The sequence below is a fragment of the Myotis davidii genome, unplaced genomic scaffold (assembly GCF_000327345.1).
Source record: "Myotis davidii unplaced genomic scaffold, ASM32734v1 scaffold339, whole genome shotgun sequence".
Taxonomy (NCBI): domain Eukaryota; kingdom Metazoa; phylum Chordata; class Mammalia; order Chiroptera; family Vespertilionidae; genus Myotis; species Myotis davidii.
In genome coordinates this window covers 1,318,343-1,338,457 of record NW_006290778.1, presented here as the reverse complement: position 1 = coordinate 1,338,457, position 20,115 = coordinate 1,318,343, and the positions used below count along the sequence as shown (strand labels likewise).

Genomic DNA, 20,115 nt, shown 5'->3' with positions numbered 1-20,115 from the left:
CAAAATCACAAGTTCATTAATCTTCCAATTAAAATGCCCCAACTGTCCAGACAGTAGCATCTTTTCAATCATTTAAGGGTGTAGGCAACCTGGATACAGCATAAATATGTGAGTCATCTCTCATGTGTGATTTCTCATAGGCCCAGTTTGGTTCTTCTCCAATGTCTCCTCTTGGAGTTGTACCTGATTTTATTACCAGTTTTCATCCGAATTCATTGGGGAATGGGCCGATTCTGCTTTTGTTTCTTGGCCAAGAACCTCTTGATCCTGAAAGTCTTGTGGGAAGACATTGTGAAGGAGAAGCGAACGCGCGCACCTCGATGGCAGCTCTTGAATGAGAATGGTTCCAAGGCTGACTCCCAGGATCAAGGTTGACTCCCAGGTCCCGGGGGGCATACAACCCTTACCCAGGTCAGAATGTCCTCTCTTTAACCAACACAAGGCAATCATGGTTAGCAGAGTATGATTAATATTTCCCATAACCATAGCTAGCCCCAATATTCTATCTTTGCCGCTAACAGTTCGATTCCAGTTAAGGACACATGCCCGGGTTGCCGGCTCAGTCCCCAATAGGGGGCATGCAGAAGGCAGCTGATCAATGCTTCTCTCATCATTGATGTTTTTATCTCTCTCTCCCTCTCCCTTCCGCTCTGAAATCAATAAAAAAAATTTTTTTAAAAATAAAAGACTGGTATTGCCCTGGCCAGCGTAGCTCAGTGGTCATGGGTTCAATTCCAGTCAAGGGCATGTACCTGTGTTTCAGGTTTGTTCCTTGGGCCCAGGTTGGGCATGTACGGGAGGCAACCAATCAATGTGTCCCTCTCACATGAATGTTTCTCTCTCTCTCTCTCTCTTTCTCCCCCTCCCTCCCTCCCTTCCACTCTCTCTAAAAATCAATGGAGAAAAATATCCTTGAGTAAGGATTAAAAAAAAAAAAAAGATGGGTATTGACTTTAAGTGCCAGTTCTGACACATCCTATATGTGCAGCCTTAAGCAAAGCACTCAATCCCTGTAATGTCTTTATCAGATCTGTAAAAAGGCTTGATAGTTGCCTCCTTTATTTACATATGCCTCCTGGTAAATGAAATCAAGCTATTTTGTAATTGCTCCCTCAAGGCTGGTTTTAAGTTCTCAGCTCTGATTATTCTCATCTGATTAATGTAAGTGAGGCACTGATGACTAGTCTGATTTGAGAGAGGGATGGCGGAGGTCTTGGGGGAAGACTCTGAGGGGACAAGGCAGAAGGAGGGCCCAATGTCCTGATTAGCCTAGCATTGAGGAGGTTTTAGCCACTGAAGTGGCCAGCAGTGAATAAGTCCTTGCCCTTGAGGACTTTACTCTTTAGCCTTTAGCCAGGATTTTGCAAAGGTGGGCAGGATGGAATCATGAAAAGACTACCAAAATAATAATAATAATAATAATAATAATAATAATAATCCTATCTAATAATAGACAAACATGGTAATTGACCGTACCTTCGCTACGCTTCCCATTGGCCAATCAGCGCGATATGCAAATTAACCGCCAACAAAGATCTCTTCGTGCAACAGGCCTCTAGTAATAATAATAAACCAAAAATGTTTTTTCGCTTTTAAAGTATGATGAAAGGGGCCATATGCTAACCTGACAAGCTCAGGGGAGGCCTGTATGGCAGTCTTGCAAACTCAAAGACCTAAAGTCACCACAAAGGATGGTCTGAAATTAAACTTTAACTAAAATAGTTATGGTGGGTAGTCACCTCCTAAGCCTGTATATTCCCTGACAAGGTCAACCTTTACCTTAACTGAGCTTATTGTCTTTTTGTATATACTTTAACACATCATTGAAATGTCAGGGTAACTTGTCACTTCCCTTTTTTTCGGGACCCCTCGGGGCACAACCAAATGCCCTGGGCGCCAGGACAGAGACCACAAATTCTTTCATTGTTATTGTTAGTATGTTAATTGTTGACTATTAACTATCCTGTACCCACCTAAGTAAAAGAAGTGTCTATCATTTTACTCTTTATCCAATCCCAGAGGTTCCCCCCGCCTTTGCTTTCTCCCGCCTCTCCAATCTATCACCAATGGATTTCATGTAACCTATCTACATCTCCTCCCTTGATTGCAATGTATAAAAATAGATGAAAAATGGCCATCCTCTGGAGCATTAGCCCAATCCATTGAGATTCTGCTTCTGGGCAATTGTCGACAGTTTGGCTCAAATAAACTCACAAAAATTCCTTACAGGTTTGAATGTTTTTACATTAACAAAAGAAACCTAAATATTTGCAATATAACCCATGAGTTCAGATAGGTTGTTCTACCTCTTATCAAACAACTTCTTCCCAGAATATTTGTTTTCCCTTTATTTTATTTAAATATATTTTTATTGATTTCAGAGAGGAATGTAGAGAGAGATAGAAGCATCAATGATGAGACAGAATCACTGATTGGCTGTCTCCTGCACGACCCACACTGGGGATTGAGCCCACAACCCAGGATGTGCCCTGACCGGGAATCAACTGTGACCTCCTGGTTCATAGGTCTATCCTTCAACCACTAAGGCATGCTGGCAGGCTGTTTTCCTTTTAAATGAAATGTATCTACCCTTCCACACAAGAAGTTCACACTACTGTGAGGTGACTGCCATGGCCCTGCAGGTCCCACATCAGATAAGGTCCCTGCTCCAGGCCTTTACAACCACTTGTCACACTCTACTCACCCGATGTGTGTGTTGGGGGAGGGGCATTTTTAAAAAACATTTGAGCTCATGCAATGGATGTCAGAGGTGACCACTGAGGTTCAACTTTGCACTTTTTTCTTTTGTAATCAGCTTTCCTTTATTATCAACTCATCCTGCCTACTTGGGTCGGTAGCTGACGCCTTTCTGGCTGTCCAGCCAGGGTTTGGCTTGGCTCAGACTCAAAAGCACCTGGATTGCTTCCCTTTTGTCTCAGGTCCAAGTTGTTTATTTATCTTCCCTCGGCTATTTGAGTCATTAAAAGAAATATGTTAGATCACTTTTTCAACTTCTCCATTCCTTAGAATGTGGCTTCCTTATTTTACACAGGATAAGATAGAGTTATGCTGGGTGTTTTACAGCAGAATTTGGGAGTGCAGGCGGGGGAGGAGGGCCTGATCTGAAATAGAGAAAGAGGGTATTACCCTTTCTTTTTTTTTTTTTTATCCCAACACCTATTAGTACAGAAGATAAGGAAGATACTGACCTACCTAAACATCATGATGCCTGCCCTCTGAGGGTTTACAATCCACTTGGATGGTCTATCTATAATAATAATAAAAGGGTAATATGCTAATTAGACCTAATGACCTCCTGGACGAAGCCAGGGCTGTGAGGGAAGCCTGGGTACGGGGTGCCACAGGGAAGCCGGTGCCGGCAGCCAGGGGAAGGAAGGCCTACTCTTGCATGAATTTCGTGCATCGGGCCTCTAGTATAGAATAAACTATGTTTTCTGGGTCAGGACAGAAGTCTAGAGGAGGGGACGATGGTCACAGGCTAAGGGAGTCAGGGAAGATTTGGAGGAGGTGGGGCCCTGAAGGGTGGGTGAGATCTGAGAGACAGAAACAGAGTAGAGGGTTCTGGGCAGGGAAAAGCCCGGAGGAAAGCTGTGTGCGGCGAATGTGGCCTGTAGAGTGTGCTGGACAAGCGGTGGCAAGGGTGGGGGTGGGGGCAGTGAATGATAACACTGAGAAGGCGGGGCCACGAGTGGGGCTCAGAAACCCTGGTCTGTGGCTCCAGGGGCCCCGAGTCCTGAAACTGTGCTGGACATGGGGTGTGCTCGCGCAGGCTTCCGCAGAGGTGGCCAGAGAGGTAAAAGGAGTTTGGGAGAGCTTAGCACGCCTTGGCTGAAGGCTCTGGATTTTGTTGTGTGGAAGCCAATGAGCTTGGGGGCCAGAAAGAGGGAGGGATGTCACGAGGAAACCAGTTATTGTGTAAGGGGTTTGCGCTTGCTGCTGCCTGGTTTTTAGTTTTTGATGATCCATCCAGCAATGGTGGGTTAGAGTGAGGGGAAACTCGGGCAGGGAGGCGATTTCAGTCCCTTGTGGTTCAGGCATGAGGTGAAAAAGGCCCAGACACAATGATGGCATGGGCAGGAGAAACATACAAGAAGAATTGGTAAGAGTTTGCGGCTGCGTGTGATGAGAGAAAAAGACCGTATTCACCCAGAAGTGACTGTGGCCTCAGCCCAGGCTAGGTGTAATTCTGGCTTATTTCTGTAACTTGATGCTTTTTTGACTAATTTTTCTTTTTTTAATATGGAACGCTTCACGAATTTGTGTGTCATCCTTGCGCAGGGGCCACGCTAATCTTCACTGTATCGTTCCAATTTTAGAATATGTTCTGCCGAAGCGAGCACTTGACTGATTTTAGAGAGGTGGGGGTGGGGGGGGGGGGAGAGAGATTTGTTGTTCCACTTATTTATTCATTAGTTGCTTTCTGTATGTGCCCTGACCAGGGATCAAACCTGCAACCTTGGCGCACTGGGGCGATGCTCTAACCAACTGAGCTACCCGGCCAAGCTATAACTTACTGCTTTTAACAACAGATTTTGCTTACAAACTGCCCTGATTTCAGTTTCCAGAGGATCATTTTCTTGAAGGATCAGCATGCCTTCCCAAAAATATATGAATGACCTACAGTCTCTGAGCTCCCTTCTAGACAGAGGAGCTGGGCCAGGACAGCCTGCTGAGCTGACAGTGACCAAACATGTAAGAGTTTCACGGAGAAAGTCACAGCAGGTCTCAGGGATTCGTCAGCGTTCACTGTTACAGCTTTCTGTTAAGTTATTACTGTAATTGCAACATAAAACCATTGAAGAGAGTGGAGAAAACAGGAAAGAGAATTCACATTCTTGGCTTTGGCAGACAGATTTGTAAATTATCCTACTGACGGGGGCGGCAAGCGCCCCAAAATAAAGTCAATATTTCTAGAAAGCCTACCACAATCGAGACACTTTGGGATTTTAAAACAATGAGTTCAAAGGCGAGCTTCTATCACAAGGAAATTAATGCTTTTAATAGCACTTCACTTGGTTGGAGAAATATTAAAACTTGTATTATTTTGAGAAGACAAATGAGTTAGGATGCTGTTTCCAGACCTCTGTCTGGTTTTTACTGGGCCTTGGGTCAACAGAGTTTGCTCCTGTCTGTGGGGCCCTGAGTGATGAGCCGGAGGGAACCCACCCAAGTAACACGGGGATATTTTCTAAGTCGCCCAGGAGTGGGGCCATCGCGGTGCAAGCTCAGAGCCCATTCTGACAGGTCTGAGAGAACCAGAAGATGAACGGAGCAGGGACAGAGGATTCAATTTAGTGTTTTGTGGGGATTTGTCGTTATTGTGGTTAATCCTCACCGGAGGATGTATTTTTCCATTGATTTTCAGAGAGAGTGGAAGTGAGGGGTAGAGACAGAGAGAGAAACATTGATGCGAGAGAGACACATTGATTAGTTGCCTCCCCCACATGCCCCAACCCAGGCTGGGGATTGAGCCTGCTACTGAGGTACATGTCCTTGACCACAATCAAACCCAAAACCCTTCAGTCTGTGGGCCAATGCTCTAACCACTGAGCAACCCGGCTAGGGCTCAATGTAGTGTTATCTAGATAAGTTGAAAATGTATATAAACTTTAGAATCCAGGAGAAAACTCAGAGGAAATCTTGATCCTGGGCTTCAGTAGTCACATGTAAGAATGTCCATAGCAGCACTGCCAGCAATAGCAAAAAGCTGCAAACAACCGCACAGCCACTGAGAGTATGGAGAAGAAACAGCAGAGCATTCACATAGCAGCGTATGATACAGCTGCATCTCACAGCAGAGACAAATGCCACAAACATCACTCATGATGGTGGGAAAAGCAAATCAAATACATACTGTGTGATCTAACTATTGACTTAAAAAATATTTTTTAAAAGTAATTTTAGAGAGTCAGAGAGAGGGAGAGACTGAAACAGAAACATCAATGGTGAGAGGGAATCATTGATTGGCTGCCTCCTGCACACTCCCCACTGGGGAGCGAACCCATAACCCCCAGGCATGTGCCCTGACTAGGAATCGAACCATGACTTCTTGGTTCATAGATCAATGCTCAACCACTGAGCCACGCCGGTCGGGCTGAATAACTTATTTTAAATAAAATTCAAAAGCATGCAAAGCCAGCATATGTTCAGGGATATGTGGTTTAAAGGGTGAAAATAGGAAGAACAGCAAAGGAATATCAACAAAAATTAGGAGGGGGCTGAGATGGGAACAGATGACAAGGGGGAATTCCGTAGTGTGGCTTTTAACCTCCATCTCAAACTGGGTTGTAAGTAGTCGGGTGTTCGTTTTTAAATATTTTGCTCATATAAGCTATTTTTTGTATGCATTTAATATTTAATTAGATTTTGAAAAACTAGATAGGGCGGAAATCTCCTGCAAAAGATGTAATTACAAGGGCTTATCTCACAACCCCAGAACTTGAAACCCATTAACTCTCTCTTTGTTTAGCAGTTAGACAAACAAAATGAAAAGGCCAAGTATATGAAGGAAATACAGAGGAAGAAAAATGACCCAAGAGCTTCAGGTTTCTCTGTCTTCTGGGTCGCATTTGCCTTTTAGGGTTTCTTTTTTTGTTTTTCGCTAAGGAACACACCATGAATGTGTGTGTCATCTTGCGCAGGGGCCACGCTAGTCTCTGTATTGTCCCAGTTTTCAGTGTATGTGCTGCCGAAGCGAGCACTAGCCTTTCTCCTTTGTATATTTCATTTATTACTGTTGTCAAAATCATCTCCTGCCCTGGCCAGTGTTGCCAAGTGGTTAGAGCACCAGCCAACGCACGGAAGTGTCACCGGTTTGATTGGAAAAAATGTCCTCCAAGGAAGATTAACAAAACAACCCACAAAACATTTCTCGAGTGTCTCATCAGCTGAGCACAGTTTAGATCGTAAGGATTGGACAGTGGAAAGCATGACAAACATGATTCCTGCCCTTGTGAAGGCAGAAAATTAAGCAGTAAAGATACAGGAGGTCAGATGCTACACAGAAATACGGGAGGCGAGGAGAGCACAGGACAGCAGCAGGCAGGTGAACCTTGGGAGTTGTACTGTAGAGAGTGATAAGAGCATATGCTTATTGCATGCCAGGCCATGATGTTGGCCCTGTACATATTCTATACACCATATGTTCGTTCATTGAGTCCTCACAACCTGCATGAGCTAAAAGCTATCTACCAATTTTACAGATGAGGAAACTAAGGCATGGACAGGCAAGTGACTAGCCCAAGGTCACACCGCTAGGAAGTGCTGAGCCAGGATTCGAACCCCGGCACACTGGTGTTCTTAAGCACCACACTCCGCTGCCCCTCATGCTTCCTGAGCAAATGACATTGGGGATGAAGAGCGGCCAGGCAGGAATAGAGGAGGGAACGAGGATTCTGAGCATGTATGAATGCATCTCTTGAAAGCGGTACAGGAGCTCAAGGAAATATCTTGCCACGAGAAGTGTGAAAGGCCCTTCCAGCTGAAAACGGTTCTTCTTCGGGTCTTTTCTTTCCTTTTTCCGGACCGTGGCCTGGAAGAGGCAGTGCCAGGTTGAGGTGAAGTCTGGGCGGTGGGGGAGGTGGTCTGAGCTCTGTCGGTTTCTCTGGGCGACAACAGGCCTTGGTGCCAGGTCCCCAGGGTTTCCAAAGGCCCATGGCAACAGCTGCCAGGGCTCCTGGGAAAGTCGCCTGGCATCCAGGCTCCTGCGGCCTTGGCAGTCCCCCTGTCCCTCTTGGCTTCGTTTCCCAAAAGGACTCAGCAACAGTAAGGGGCGAGAACCTGAGGCGCGGCCTAGCAAACAGCTGGCAAACTAATTTAAAAATCTATTTTAAAGCTGTCTACGTACAAGTGCCACTGTATTTCTCTGGAGGGTTCTATCTTTCAAGCAGAAATTTTTTAAGTCAAATAAGGTAATCTCTATTTTGATTCCCAGCAGGCCTGAGTGCAGGGCCCTGCAGCCTCAGGGGTACGCGCTAATCCTCTTTAAGCAACAAGCAAGAGGCAGCAGCGTGGGAGTCTGGGTGGCTCCGGGGCCCAGAGAGAAAGGTCAGGTCCGCTGGCATCTCTTGTGTTCACACTGTGAGTGTGCTTGGCTTTGCCTGGCGGAAGAGCAGAAATAGAAGATGTGACTTATGGCTGCTGGAGTGGGGAGAGCGAAGCCTCTGGGATCTGCCTCCTGTCGTCCGGCTTCCTAAATCCTGGACTCGCTCTAGCGTCCTTCAAAATATAAAATAAATAAAGGACTCAGAAGAAGCGAGAGTGAGGGGAGAGCAGGGCTCTGGGGCAGGGAATGGGGCGGTGAAAGCAAGGGGGTGTGGGCAGAAAGGGGACACAGCCACCACACCTGCTTGTCTGACTCAGAGGCAGGCTTTTTCGCGATCCTGCAGCTGCCAGATCTGGGCCTGAGGCGCCAATAGTGAGATAAAGCATCTTGTTGGGCGGGCGGGCGGCGAGGCCAGCAGCACAGCCTGTCCCATGAGGAGGGCAGTTTTCTTCCAACAAACGCCTTTTGCGTTCAGCAACCGATTTATTTGTCAGGCTTTTCTTCTTTCTGAGGTGTGTGTGTGTGTGTGTGTGTGTGTGTTTTCCAGGCACTACCACATTTCTTTGCTCCTGCCTCACACTCTTCCTCTCAAACAAACAAACTTGAGGATAAGGTCACCCAGCCCTCCCAACCCGAGTCACCCCCCTGCAGGTGACAGTTTTGAGTCACTGGGAGAAGAGAGCCATGCTGCCCAGACATCCGGGGGGAAGAGCAGAGGGTCCTGGCCAGGCAGGTGGGCCAGTAGAAGGAAGCTCCTGACACTTGGTGATTTGCTGGCTGTGGTGGGACCAGGGAGGCACGTCAGGAGGTCACGCCCAGAAAGAAGGCAGTTTTGTTAGGAGGCGAGCAGGTAGGGAGCCAAGTCAGAGGCTTTTCCATGACCCTTTAAGGGGATCCCCAGGGTGTGTGCAGCCATGACCTGATCACAGTTTAACTCGGAAGCTCCTGCTCAAGTCTCATCGTTAACAAGTAATTTTCCTATTGGCCTATGGATACCAAGCCCTAAGCACATGCCAAGGCCTGGTGTCTGGTAAGTGACCTCAACTATGAGCCAGTATTAGGATTATTATTGAGCAGCCATTGGCCTAGTGCATCTTCAGAAGCAACCTGACCAGGTCCAATCTCCTCAGCTTCTGTTTCCATAATAAACATCTCAGTGTCTCCTAGCATAGCCAATCCTGCATGGCTTCCAGACACACCACCATGCCCTCCTTCCACAGACAGCTCAAGTTCTCAATGGTCCCTTTTAACGGTTTTAAACATGGTACCCAGGATTGAACCTAATATTTCAGGTGTTATCTGACCATCCAAGAATACAGTGGGAGAGAACTCCTTGTTTTCTCCCACCTCTTTATACACAAACCATTATCTCCAGTGTGTGAAATGCTGGAGATACGAGGATAAGTCAAACATGGCGCCTACTATTTGCAATAGCCCCAAATGGGGCCACTATCACCGTACTTGAATGGATCAATAAATTGTGCTCTATTCACACGTGGAATATTATATGGCAATGGAAATGGACTGTCTATGACTGCATGCAACAATGTGAATGATTCTTACAAACATGATGGTGAATGAACGCCAGACACAAAGGAGTACATACTATTTTCAAAAAATGTTAAAAAAAAAAAACCCAGCTGAAATTAATCTATGCTGTTGAAAGACTAGATAGAGGTTCCCCTGGCGAGGGAGACAGAGAGAGTACGCCTGGGGTGCTGTCATGCTTGGTTTCTCTTGTTAATCCTCAACCCGAGGATATCTTTTTCCATTGATTGTTAGAGATAGTGGAAGGGAGGGGAAGAGACAGAGAGAGAAACATCAATGTGAGAGAGACACATCATTTGGTTGCCTTCCGCACACACCCCGACTGGGGCTGGGGATCGAGCCTGCAATCGAGAGGAGCATGCCCTTTACCGGAATGGAACCTGAGGCCCTTCAGTCCTCAGGCCAAGGTTCTAATCACGGAGCAAAACCAGCCAGGACGGTTTGTTTACCTGGGTGCTGATTGCATGTATACATTCAGTTTGTGGAAATTCCGTGAGCTATCCATGCCTAATATGTGCATTCCATTTTGCTTGGATGTTATGTATCAATAAGAAGTTAAGGGGGGTAAAACCATTCATCGGATCAAGCTAATTGGAGAAGACAGTGAGATAACTTTAGTTCGTCGAGGTAACACCATGATAGAGAAATATATAATGTGTGATACAGTGATAGAGACAGAAGAAGGAGCCAGTAACCGAGGCTCAGGGATGGAACAGGGTCAGAAAGTCTCCTGGAGGGACTCCAGAGCTAAACAGGAGGCTGGACCCTGGGGAACGAAGGTGGACACTTTTTTAGATGCATTTAGAGAGAGAGGGCTGAGATGTTAAAGACACGCACACCCCACCCCGAGGGCCTCAGTGGCTCCCTGAAGAAAGTGGAAGTGAGATGTGAGAAGTGAACATGGTGATAATTGAGAATAACTGGGGAACGAGAGCCAGAGGCAACCAGAGAGAAATAAAAATAAATTGCCGGGTGGCACAGAAAGAGCCCCGAGGAGGTAGAAACCATACACTTGAAGTGGGGCCATTCTCATCGGTTGGGTGGCCTTTTTCAGGAGCGTAAGCAGAAAACCCAGGTTTGGGGTTTTACTGGGAAGCGGTGGCAAAAGCAGAGAGAGCACTAGTGAGAGAGCAGCTTCAAACGTCAGCCCCAGTGTGGCCCCAGGAGCAAAAACAATGCCCTGCAACCCCACCCTGCCCGCTGCTTTCCCCTCAGGGCTCCGGTCACTACTCAGCTCACTCCAGAGCCTTCTTTCTCTACCCAACAGTCCAGGGTGAGGTGCTCTCTGGAGTCCCATTGTGCACCGGGCCTGTTTTCTTGGTCTACACCATTTCCTTAGGACCAGTTTTGACTACTTAACCTGGGCTGATGGGTTCCATTTCCAAGCCAGAATTCTCTGAGCTCTATACCTATATGTCTATTCAATATGATCAAATTGAATATTTTCCTCAACTCAACATATTCGGAAATTAAATTCATGATTTTCTTCCCTACCCTCTTCTGCTCTTTGACCCTCTGCTTCCTTCTGAGTGTTTCCTTGGGCAGCATCGCCATTCACTCAACTGCCTGAGATGAATGCCTGGGCCTCCTCATCTTCCTCATCCAATGAGGCATCAAGACTCTCAGTTTTGCCGTAACCTGTTTGGCTCAGTGGATAGAGCATCGGCTTGCGGGCTGAAAGGTCCCAGGTTTGATTCCGGTCAAGAGTATATATACCTTGGTTGCGGGCACATCTCCAGTAGGGGGTGTGCAGGAGGCAGCTGATCCATGTTTCTAGCTCTCTATCTATTTCCCTTCCTCTCTGCAAAAAGTCAATAAAATATATATTTTTAAAAAGACTCTGTTTCCCTTTCAATATCTCTCCTCTCTGGGACAGACTCTCCAACTCACCTTTATGTCCTAAATGTGAGCCCCACCGGGTTGCACATCTTTATGACCAGTTGCCCTGATTCTAGTCTCAAATCTCCCTTCCATCCTCCAGGCTGCTGCCCTGGTGGTCTTCCTAAAACTCAAAGGATCCAGTCACAATGCCTTCATTAATGCAGCTAAAGCAAGATTATCCTGTGTCAGGACAAACCATAATCTCCGGTCTAAGGGATCTCTCTTTTCTCTTTTCTTTATCCCCCCATGTTCCTTTCTGCTTTTAAAATATTTATTTTAGGAAAAGCCCTACATGGCATTAAAAACATCAGATATTACAGAAAAGTGTCAAATAAAAAGCAAAAGTTATCCTTTCCTCTCTCCAACAGTGCTACTCCCCAAAAGTCACTACCACTATGTATGTATCCTTCCTGAAAAAAAAAAAAAAAAGTCAGTGTATACCTTTATATCTATTTTTTAATTTTACACAAATGAGATCATATTGTGGTGCACATTTGGGGGGGGGGCAGGAATTGTTGTTATTTTTTAATAAAACACATTTAGAAAAGAAAACACAAAAAATAAATAAAACACATTTAGAAGATCTTTCCATGTCCACATGAATAGTCCTACCTCGTGTTTTAGTGACTGCATACTTTCCCATTACATAGATGTATTTAACCTGCTGATTGATATATGTGTGCTTTCCAGATTTTTGTTATTGCATGTTGCAGTAAACATACTGGCACATGATTTGGCATAATTTTGTCAGTATATCCTGTGGGTAAACTCCTAGTGGGAGAATTGCTGAGTCAATGAGAACAAACATTCAAAATGTTGACAGACATTGCCAAATTGCCCTCCAGAAGAGTTGAATCTGTTTACACTCCCAGGAACAGTGGACGAGAGTGCCTATTTCCCCATAACCTTGTGAACACTGGGCACTACCAAACTTTTACTTGTTTGCCAGTCTGAGACATGACAAGTGGAATTTCATTGTTTTGTGATGCATGTCCTTAACTATGAATGAGGTGAAGACCTTTCCCATGTCGATGAGCTATTTCTTTTTCTTGTAGACTGCTCATCTCCTCTGCCTGTTTAGTGATCAGTTTATGAGTCTGGGTGTTTGAAACCTTGTCTAGTCTCCCATGAAGCAATATATTGATATAACTCCATGAATTACATCTTTGCCCAAGTATGAGCCTCAACTAATCAAAGAGAACTGAGTGGCCCCTGAAGGTTCAAATAAGGACCTACTCTTGAAGCTTCTGTCCACTGGAGCTTGACCCAACCAGCTGGCCACTCTCTACTTCTTTTGCAACCATCGTCCCCAAAAAGAAACCCCATACTATTAGCAGTCACTCTCTATTCCCTTTTCCTCTCAGTCCCTTGCCACCACTCATCTTTCTATGTCTATAGATTTGTCTATTTTGGTCATTTCATATAAATGGAATAATATAATAGTTGATCTTTTGTAACAAGTTAACTTCTTCTTTCACTTAGCATGAAGTTTTCAAGGTTTGTTTATGTCATAGTATGATTTAGTACTTCATTTATTTTTATGACCAAATAAAATTCCATCGTATGGATATACTACATTTGTTTATCCATTCATCCATCAATAGATATTTGGTTTTTCTCCCAGCATGATTTGTTGAAAAGACTATTCTTGCCCCCATCAATAGATATTTACACCTTTGGACTGTTATGAAAAAAATGCTATGAACATTTGTGCACAAATTTTGCATGAACATATATTTAACTCTCTTGGGTATATACCTAGAAGTGGAATTGCTGGGTCACATGGCAATTCTATTTTTCAACTTTCTGACAAACTATCAAACTGTTTTCCATAGCAGCTACACAATATTACATTCCCAGCAGCAATATATGAGTGTCCCAATTTCTCCACATCTTTGTCAACACTTGTTATTGTCCATCTTTTTAATGATAGCTATGCTAGTAATTGTGAAGTGGTAAGAAACCATTGTCTAGTCTAAGATAACAAAGATTTGCTCCTGTTTTTCTCTAAAAGTTGTGCAGTTTTAGCTCTTATGTTTAGATCTTTGATCCATTTATTTTTTTAAATATATTTTATTGATTTTTTACAGAGAGGAAGGGAGAGAGATAGAGAGTCAGAAACATCGATGAGAGAGAAACATCGATCAGCTGCCTCCTGCACATCTCCTACTGGGGATGTGCCCGCAACCCAGGTACATGCCCTTGCCCGGAATCGAATCTGGGACCTTTCAGTCCACAGGCCGACACTCTATCCACTGAGCCAAACCGGTTTTGGCAAGATCTTTGATCCATTTAAAAAATATATATGCTTATTGATTTCAGAGAGGAAGGGAGAGGGAGAGAGACATAGAAACATCAATGATGAAAGAGAAGCATTGATCGGCTTCCTCCTGCTTACCCACAACCGGGATTCAGTTAGCAACCCAGGCCTGTGTCCTGACTGGGAATCAAACCATGACTTCCTGGTTAATAGGTTAAAAGACTATTCTTGCCCCCATTGAGTGTTCTTGGCACCTTTATCAAAAATCAATTGACAATAGATGTACAGATTTATTTCCAAACTCTCAATCCTATTCCTCCAAACTTTCTTTGATGTGCTTTATTACATTATATATAGAAAATAAACTTATCATATATCTGTGTGTGTGTATATATATATATATATGCATATATATATGCATATATATATATTTAAAGAAATAACTGTAAAGAGGGAAGAATATATGTATTTATTGTTCAGTTTCCAAGAGGAAAACCTACAGATATCCACTTATAATTAAAAATTGCCTTTGGTGATTTTGGTTGCTTAGAATAAATAAGAGCAAAACAGAATGTAAGTCTTCAACACCCACTCTTCCCACTCATGTGCTCTCAAGTGTGTCTGAGAAAACTTCAGGATGGACACATGGCAGAAGGCCAAAGGGAAAGGTCAGAGTCTGGCACTGGCACTGGTAGCAGCAGTGGGCCTGGCATGGGCAGGAGTCCAAGGAGAAGGCAAAGTCTGTGCACACCAGGCCATACCTGCAAGGGCTCCCCATAGGATAGTTTATGAGAGATGGTTCTCCAGGCCCAGCAAGAGTCCAGACACATGAATGTAGTCCAACCTCCAAGTGAAATTCTCAATCCAAAGGAATGTCTATGGCAGTATCTCTGGAATAGAGTCTTTGGAATAGGATATCTCAGCACTTTGTAATTTAGACTGGACTGTGGGCAGTATCCAGGGTGTGTGTGTGTGTGTGTGTAGGAGAGAGAGACGGAGAGAGAGAGAGAGAGAGGTCTATTTTTGGCAGCTTATTTTGTAAAGTTTGTGTTAGGTCTGATCAAATAATTGAATCAATACCCCTTCCCCTGGGAACTGACCTTTAGGCCACTTCACAACCGACATTCCCTTTTGCTTAGACCACATTCCACTCCCTAAGACCAATATCCTTCCCCTACAGACCTTCCCAGGACCCGGCCCCGCCCAGAGAATTCTCTGCCCAGAAAAAGTCCGCTTCAAGTCCTTTAAAATCTCTGACTCCCTGTCCCTGGGTGCTGGCGCCATTTGGGGGCTCAGCCCATCTGGTATCCAGATGACCTAATAAATTTATAATCCCTTACCACTTTGGCCTCATGCGACCCTAGCAGTTTATGTATATTTTAAAAAATTAAAATTCAGTGGTCTCAGCGGGGACAAATGATTTCAGAAGAATCAGCACAATGGAATGTGAGGGGCTGTCCTTTTCACAAAGGGCTCTGCAGTGGTGCTGGCACCTCAGATGCAGGGCTGGATTTGGGAGCTTCCCAGGAGATAGGCGCCATAGAAATGCCTAATCTACCTGGGGGCGCTGACCAGACTGAAACTCTTCATCACACTCCACATTCTAGAGATAACTTCCTTCTGTTGTTGCTGTTCATCTTTTTTTAAAAAATATATTTTATTGATTTTTAACAGAGAGGGAGAGAGATAGTTAGAAACATCGATGAGAGAGAAATATCGATCAGCTGCCTCCTGTACATCTCCTACTGGGGATATGCCCTTGACCGGAATTGAACTGGGACCTTTCAGTCCGCAGGCAGACGCTCTATTCACTGAGCCAAACCAGTTTCAGCATCATCTTTTTTGTTTTTAACAAAAGAATCATAGAAATGATTCTTGAAAATTTTTAGAATTTCAAATAACACAGGGTTAGACACAAAAAAAGTATAAATCTTAGCCCACTGTAAAGTTTGTAATTAGACTCCTAGAAATTATTCTATGAATACAAATATATCACATATATTTGGACTTACACGTATGCCTGGTCCAGCCCCAGCAGTCCAGGGGTTCCCAAAGGTGTGGACGGAGTTGGCAAAGAATGAAGGACACAGAGACAGTGTTCGGATGATCAGCATAGCCAGGTTCTCTTTAGATCCGCAGGTGATTCATATGCACATTAAACTTTGAGAATCCACCTCTTACAGCAAATGTGTCCATGGCACCCATCATCATATCCTATATAATAAAAGGCTAATATGTAAATCGACCAAATGGCGGATGAACAATCACTATGATGTGCATTGACCACCAGGGGACAGATGCTTAATGCAGGAGCTGCACCCTGATGGTCAGGTGTGCTCCCACAGGGGGAGCACCGCTCAGCCAGAAGTTGGGCTGACAGCTGGCGAGCACAGCGGCAGTGGCGGGAACCTCTCGCACCTCCACAGTAGAGCTAAGGATGTCCGTGGTGAGCAGGCCTAAGCCATTAGTCAGACATCCCCTAAGGGCTCCCAGACTGTGAGAGAATGCAGGCTGGGCTGAGGGACCTTCCCTCCCCTGAGTGCACAAATTTCGTGCATCAGGCTTCTAGTATATAATATGGGTCTTGCAGGCCTCTTGAAGGTGCAAGGTTTTACAATTAATTCAACCAAATAACTGGATAGCCTCGTAGATTTCAACCCTGGTTGTTTATTAGATCAGCTGGTTCCTTTAAAATTTTCAATTACAGTTGACATACAATATTATATTAATTTTCAGCTGTACAACATAGTGCTTAGACATTTATATAACTTAGGAAGTGATCACCCCAATAAATCTTGTAGACTCGGGTTGCTTTCAAAACATACCTAAACCCTGTCCCAAACCCAGAGATTCCAACTGAAGTCTAGGGTAGGGTCCAGATATCAGTTGATTTCCAGTGCTGCAGTTGGTCCTAATGTGTAGCCAGGGCTGAAACCACAACCGTCCCTCTGAATTACCTACTTGAGAAAGGTTGCTCATTACTCTGAATGCTAGCTGTTGTAGCTGTCGAGGGACCCCAGAAACAGATCCTCCAGCTCTAACTTGCACATAACCTAAATCACAAGAACTGGGTTGAAGCCTCCAACCCAGCTAGAAGCCTGGAAGGAAGAAACCCATGTGGGAGCCTGTAGAGAGGACAGGTTTGTTCCAGCGGGACATACAGGGCAATCACTCTGCCAGACTACCTTCTTTGTGATAGATGCCGCAAACCCTTTGGGATTGCATATAAAGGGTAACATTACTCCAGATCAAGTTTGGGGGCAAAGACGAGAGCTCTGCTCCCCAGCAGGTGAGATCTCAACCTCAGTGAATCCTGACCATGCTTGGTTTATATTGTCTTCCTCTTCCAGGCCTTTAATCACAGAGCGCAGTGACCCCCAAATCTCCTTACATTTCTCCCTCGTGGACTGCCTTTTTCGGTTAAATGGGATTGTAAGAACACCAACAACCAGGCTTCCTGGAGAACTGTGTAGCGTGGAGGAATGAAAAGTTATCAAAATATGGCAAAAACCTTGGCTAGCATGTAAGGTCTCTGTGAATTGTGAAAGCAACACAATGGAGGACCGAGTCACGTGCCCCCGAGAGCCCCACCAATTCAGCATTCTCTCTCGTGGGGCAACTGTGTCCTCCCACAGTGCAGAGCTGGGTACAAAGGGTACTGAAGTTCCTTCCTACTTCTAGCACAACATCCTCAGTACATCAGGGGCAAGGGACAGGATCTTCCTTTGGCTGCCTGTGAGGCAGTTTACAATGGAAGGATTCCAAGGCCAAATCAGATATCAATTGGGAGGTTAGTCCAATTCCACTGAGCCAAAAGAAGTGGCGGGGGCGGGCAGGAAGAAAGAGTCAAAGGTGAAAAGGTATGTCAGGGAGCCAGCCCCAGGGACCAAGCCAGATCACTGGGGCTGGAGATGGAAGCAAAAGCCAGGAGGCATACTAGCAGGCAACTATGCAGGGGCAGATTCAGCCCTGAGTTCAGGGCAAGTCTAAACTAAGGCCAGTCTTATTATTCTTGAAGTGTTGGGCTGGTGTCTAAAGAGGTAAGTCTCCAAATGATACGTCACCTGTGGGGAGTAGCACCAGCCTTCAGATGAAAGCTGAGGCTTGCAGGGGGTAAGTATACCTGATAGTAAAAACAATCTCAACCTGTCCCAACAAAGATACAGTCGTAACTTGGAGTTATTGCGGGTTTAGATCCAGGATAAAGCAAGTGAGTCATAATCTTTTTGGTGGTGGAGGGTCTTGCCTTCAATTTGTAGAAACTGCAACATCTGTGAAGCTCAATAAAGTGAAGCACAATAAAGTGAGGATGCCTGTACTGATGATGCAGACTAGAGCCATGTAGAGATAATAGCCAAGTGGTTGGTGGGCGCACCAACAGACATGGTGAGAGTAAATCCTTACGGAAGTTCCTGATTGCCAGCCATAGCCCTCGACCGTAGGTAGATTTGGTTCAATCCTAAGAACTCCATCCACATTTGGGTGGGAGAAAAATTTGAATGCTTGCACCCTTTACGTGAATGTCACTATTAGAATTTCTGGAAAGCATCATCAGAGTCATGAAGCCAAACTAATGGAGGAGTTAGAGACCAGCATCCTATTACTTAGAGACCTTCTATCTTCCATGAACCTTGTTTTTCCTAAACTCACCAAACACATGAACTAATCCATTTCCCTAAGTGAGGTTGAGCATATTTCCATGTGTTTGTTGACAATTTGCATGTCCTTCTTGGTGAATTGCTCACTAGTATACACTTTTCCTAGTTTTCGTTGGGCTGTTTGTCATTTTCTTACCAAGTAGTGTTAACCATTTGTCATATGTGTTGCAAATGTTTTCTCCTATCGTTTCTTTTACATAGAGTGATCTGTTATTTTTATTTATTTATTTATTTTTTAGAGAGAGGGAAAGGGAGAACGAGAGAGAGAGAGAGAGATCCATCAGTTGCCTCCCATACGTGCCACGACTGGAGATCAAAACCCACAACTTAGGTATGTGCCCTGCTCTGGAATCACCCACAACCTTTTTGGTGTACAGGATGATGCTCCAACCAACTGACCCACACTGGCCAGGGCCAGTAATCTTTTATTCAGTCTTTTTATTTGTGTATTTTGGATATTCCATCCTGCTTGCAAAAGTCTCCCAAGGGTATACAAATATTCTCACCTAGCTGGTGTGGCTCAGTGGTTGAGCATTGACCTATGAACCAGGAGATCACGATTCAATTCCCAGTCAGAGCACATTCTGGGGTTGTGGCCCCCTCACTCCCAGCAGGGAGCATACAGGAGGCAGCGGATCAATGATTCTCTCTCATCATTGATGTTTCTTTCCCTCTCCCTTCCTCTCTGAAATCAATAAAAAATATATATTTAAAAAAATATTCTCATACCATTTTTCATTTGTCATACTAACAAAAATTAAAGAATGGTAGCACTAAGCATTAGTGAGAGAACTGGGAAATGATATTCTCATAGCCTATGGGTAAGAATGTGAGTTTTTACAGCCATTTGAAAAGAAACCTGGCTGTAACTGCTAACATGCAAAGTGCACATATCCTTTGTCTCGGCAATCCCACTCCGGGACATTTTTTTTTTTAAAAAAAAATCCCATTGGTTCACAAAAGTATACTGAGAATAGAATGGAGAAATAAAATGGAGTCACTTTAGCAAACTGACAAATTACTGAAATCAAGTAGATTGAGGTATGAAAAAATGATTCTATTCTTGCCTGGGAACTTAGTTTTGATTTTCCAGTCCTGCATCGATGCCTGGGTAGACACCAAATCTCCAGATAACCTGAAGAACTAAGAAAAGAATGTTCCTGTATCTAGACCACCTGTCATTTAGAAGATTACCATCTCAGACCAATCCAGAGACTAATTATACAGAGCTGATTCTTCTCAAGAATGTACCCTTTATCTTTGTCACATCTATTAAAAAATATTGGCATCACTCCAAAGGGACACACGGTTATTGTGGCGGTCCTCAGGGGCATCCTGTGGAGGAACTTCAATCACATCAATGCAGAACTCAGTCTCACGGAAAGAAAAAGAGACTCCAAATTGACAAGTGGGGGAGAAACAGGAAGGAACTGTGGACTGTTTGCACGATCTGTAGTCAGGTACAGAACATGACCAAGGGTGTTAACTGGGCTTCCATTACAATGTATCCTCATTCCCCCAACAGCTTTGTTATTCAGGAGAATGGTTTTCTTGTTGAAATCTGAAATTTCTTGGGTGAAAAATACATCCATGGGGCTTAGATAAGGTCGGGTGTTGCTTGTTCAGTACCTCAAGCCCTGAAAGATGAGTTAATTATTGAAGAAAACATTGAACTCGTATTAAATTCAGCTGCTTTGATTCAG

The 20,115-nt window shown here is 44.5% G+C and overlaps 2 pseudogenes; both read right to left on the bottom strand.

The window, feature by feature from the left end:
* LOC102761971 lies at window positions 1-324 on the bottom strand (annotated as a pseudogene).
* A 16,520-nt stretch (window positions 325-16,844) lies between these two features.
* Window positions 16,845-20,115, bottom strand: part of LOC102768054 — a 5,118-nt pseudogene continuing 1,847 nt past the window's right edge.